The sequence below is a fragment of the Limulus polyphemus genome, unplaced genomic scaffold (genome assembly GCF_000517525.1).
Source record: "Limulus polyphemus unplaced genomic scaffold, Limulus_polyphemus-2.1.2 Scaffold2254, whole genome shotgun sequence".
NCBI lineage: Eukaryota > Metazoa > Arthropoda > Merostomata > Xiphosura > Limulidae > Limulus > Limulus polyphemus.
Window position 1 is genome coordinate 70,651 of NW_013667864.1, and position 4,401 is coordinate 75,051.

A 4,401-nucleotide genomic window follows, 5' to 3' on the forward strand; every position below is an offset into this window, starting at 1 on the left:
AAAATCACCAGACAATGATGGAGTCCTTGATAACCAAATTCTTATAGGTTATACATTACTATACACCAAAGATTATATGTCACTTTACAACACAGACTATATTTTACTATACATACAACACAGGTTATACGTTACCAACACAGCCTATATGCTACTATACAACCTGGGTTATATGTTACTATAGAACACAGGTTATATGTTACCATACAACACAGCCTATATGTTACTGTACAACTCTGGTTACATGTTATTATACAACACTGGTTACATGTTACTATACAACTCTGGTTACATGTTACTATACAACACTGGTTACATGTTACTATACAACACAGGTTATATGTTACCATACAACACAGCCTATATGTTACTGTACAACTCTGGTTACATGTTATTATACAACACTGGTTACATGTTACTATACAACTCTGGTTACATGTTACTATACAACACTGGTTACATGTTACTATATAACACTGGTTACATGTTACTATACAACACAGGTTATATGTTACTGTACAATACAGACGATATGCTACTATACAAAACAGATTATATGTTACTATACAATACAGACGATATGCTACTATACAACACAGGTTATATGTTACTATACAGCACTGATTACATGCTACTTTACAACACAGATTATATGTTGCTATACAATACAGACGATATGCTACTATACAACACAGGTTATATGTTACTATACAACACTGGTTATATGCTACTATACAACACACTGGGTAGGGTTAAAAAAGTAGTTTGTGCAAATCGTCTAGTGTTTTGTGTAATTGTTTCAATATTATGTACTTCCTAGCTTGGTAAAAAATGTACTGAATGCTGTTATTTTTAATATGACGTTTTTTTTTTTTTTTCTAAAAAAAAATATTAAGAAGTGCATATGCAACAATTAAATTTATGTACATCTATGTTTCGAGCAACCTCTGGAGTTACAGATGTGAACTCAGTTTTTGATAAAGTGTTTTTTTTTTGGGGGGGGGGGCATTGAAGAAAAAAGTAAGTGAAGTTTGCCTACCACTTTATATACTTTTTATTTTGTACTGTTAATGACAAAGCTATTAAGCTATTTTTCGTTGACAGTTTTCAACTGCCAACAAGAGTGAAGGCAACCTGCCAGCAGCACCCACCGCCAACTCTTGGGCTACACTTTACACCAACGAATAGTGGAATTGACATAACATTATAGCGCCCCCACGGCTGAAAGAGCGAATATGTTCGACGTTGAGCTTCGACCCCGTAATCCAGAAATTGCGCCCTAATCACCACACCGTGCCAAGCCTTCGTACTTAAAGAAACAAACGATATTAAGAACTTACCTTGGTAGCGGTTATTTTAATAACTTACAAGTGAAATGCCTTATCATTTTTTTCTTCTCTACTCATGGAGCTTTCAATCCAGTTCTGAATAGAATGTTATTAAAATACAGCTTTTAAAATAAACAAATTATCGTTACTTAAATTATTTAGAGAACTTTAAATTTGGAATTTTAAGAATTAGGGGGTTACGCTAAAATGTAAATACTTTTGTGAACTGGTTCCTAAAGTCGATAAGTGACAACAAAATTCTTAAAATCACCTGGCTTGTGTTATTATAGAGGTTATTTTCAGTTGCAAGTGTGGGGTAGTATTAACCCAATCTTTTTGCTTTTACTCGTTTCCGCTGTGATTTGTAGTCAGTATCGTCTGCACAAGTGACTGACTGACTGTAGTCAGTACCGTCTGCGCAAGTGACTGACTGACTGACTGGATTCAGTACCGTTTGCACAAACGACTGACTGCTTCGAAACCTTGTACTGTTGAATAACATATAAAGACGATAATTCTTTAGCTCTTTCGACAAGTGGACATAGGTTTATCGGGTTTGTTTTTATCGTGGTTTACCAATCTTTATGATCCTAGGTGTTTTTTCCGTTAGGGGACTGTGTGATCTGATTACCATGCTGCTTATGGCCTCGAGCTTCTAAAGCTGGTCTGGTTGTAATAGTTTGAGCTAACTAAAGAAATATCTTTAACTTGGTGATTGTTAACCTGAATAATTTCTTCTGCCAAATCATTAAATAAAACTACATTTCTACGAGTATTCCTGAAATTATAATTACCACACCTTAGGCTCAGTATTTATATTTTCAAAACTGCGCATTTAAATGTGTTTAGTTGCTAGTTCGTTAGATAAACGAAATTGAATAATCGTTTCTAGAATATGTTGTACAATTTTGTCGTACTTGTTGAAATCGAGTGAGGAGTCATTGTTTTATTATCTTTAACAAACAACCGGAAGGAAAGAGTAAAACGTTTCTCAAACTCAGATACAGCACTCGCAAAAAGGAAAGAAAGAAAAAGTAGTAATTGTGTAGATAAATATCTGAATTTGTTAATATACGACGTATTTGTCTGTTGATGTACTTGTATATAATCTGTTAAAATTATACTTTAATGTTTGAGAGCTATCACAATGTACCTGAATAACTCACTGTAATATATATATCTTTTTTGTTGTTAATTTGATTTAGATAAAATTTGTTATTGATTGTTTAGTGTCAGACGGATCTAGTCTTCTTGGTGGTGAATATTTAATCTGTATTAAAAAGTACTCAAGAAGTGTTGTTAAAGTTTCTACCTGTTTTCAGCGGTATGCCACCTGTAAAGTAGTTTTTCGTAACACGAGGATATTTTTGTTGCGTGACACACTTTATGTGTTAACAATTAAATGTAACAACACGTGTTATATTAATATTATGGCTCGGAATTGACTGTTAAGTTGTTTTGTTTTTCAAATCAATGCTATAGAATTCAGATTTTTGAGAAGAACGTAAAACAGTGCTCTGTTGACTACAAGGTTTCTTTATTCTCTCTCGGTGTTTATTTAGTAATTCTCTGTTGTACTTCAGCATGTTTCTGTTTTTATTTGATTTGTAACATTCTAGTTTTTTAGATGCGCCTTCAAATTTAACTAGTAGGCTGTTGACTCTTAAACAATGTAAACGAAGAAATATAGTCTCGAAAGAATCGCGAGGAGGTTTAATAAATTGTGATCAAGGTATTTGGGAGCTCATAGGTTGGATTGAATCCAGTTAGCTGAAGTGGCTTAGTGGTTAAGGTAATCAGCGGGTCGCGGGATCAAATCCAATCACCGAACACGCTCGGTCTTGAGGGAATATATAATGTGACGTTCAATCCTACTATTCGTTAGTAAAGAGTAGCCCAAGAGTTGGCTGTGGGTGGTGTTCAACAGATGCCTTTTCTGTCGTCTAGCACGTCAAAATTAGAGATGTGTCTAACGCAAATAGCCATTGAGTAGCTTTGCACGAAATGTAACAAAACGAACAATTTACTTTAAAATTGATACTAACGTATAAAGGGCCGTTGAAAATGAGCATCTTTGTTTAGGGTTTTGAAGTTTCCTAATGGGAGATCAAGTGGGTTTGGAAAAACAGGCGGCACGGATATCTTGAAAATAGACAAAAATATACAAATGGCCGTTCCAAAAAAGTATGATTTTGAAATTTATTTTTGTAGGTGTTTCCCTTGTATTTTCACGTGTAATTTATTGGTATATAATAAATAACACGAGCTATATTGAAATTCTGTCAGCTGCCATTTATGGTTTTCTTAAGAGTTTATTATATAGTAGATCCGAGGAAAACCTACAAAATGCTTGCGTTGCTGAAATCTTCCAGCTACTTTCTTCAGTTGAGCATGGAAATATTCAGCAAAAAAGGAAAGGAATATCCCGTAAAGAAATCCTAAAATACCATACTCGTTAAATAGAGTGTTCAGTTAATATTTGTGTATTTATGATTATTTGGTAATTTGGCTATTTTTTTTGTTTATCACAAAGGTACACAATGAGCTATTTATGCTCTGCCTACCGTTGGTACTGAAACCCGCTTTTTAACGTTATAAGCTATCAGAATTACTAATGAGCCATTGGAGGGATAATTTAGGTAAAATGTTAAACGATTTGTACACCCCCTATATACCGTATTTTTCGGTGTATAAGACGCACTTTTTTACACCAAAATTTGATGTCAAAATCTGTTTCCTTTCCTATACACCGAAGGTATGAATAATATATATGTATATATACGATATACACAAGCCATGTGTAAATATATTTAAATAGGCATGCATAGTTTAGTTCGATTGAATGTGTTATTTATAACAATAGTAGTTTTTTCTTTTAAAAACATAATTATTTATAGTGCTCCCTAAATAATAAAAAAATAAATTACAGTGAAAACAATGAAGATTTTGAACCAAACTAAATAACAGTAAACCTTTTTTTGATTTACGGTATTTTCTTATTTTGATGTTTTGAACTCTTTTGTGTTTAGAACAATATATATACTAATTTTTAAAGTATCAAATTGATTTTTTT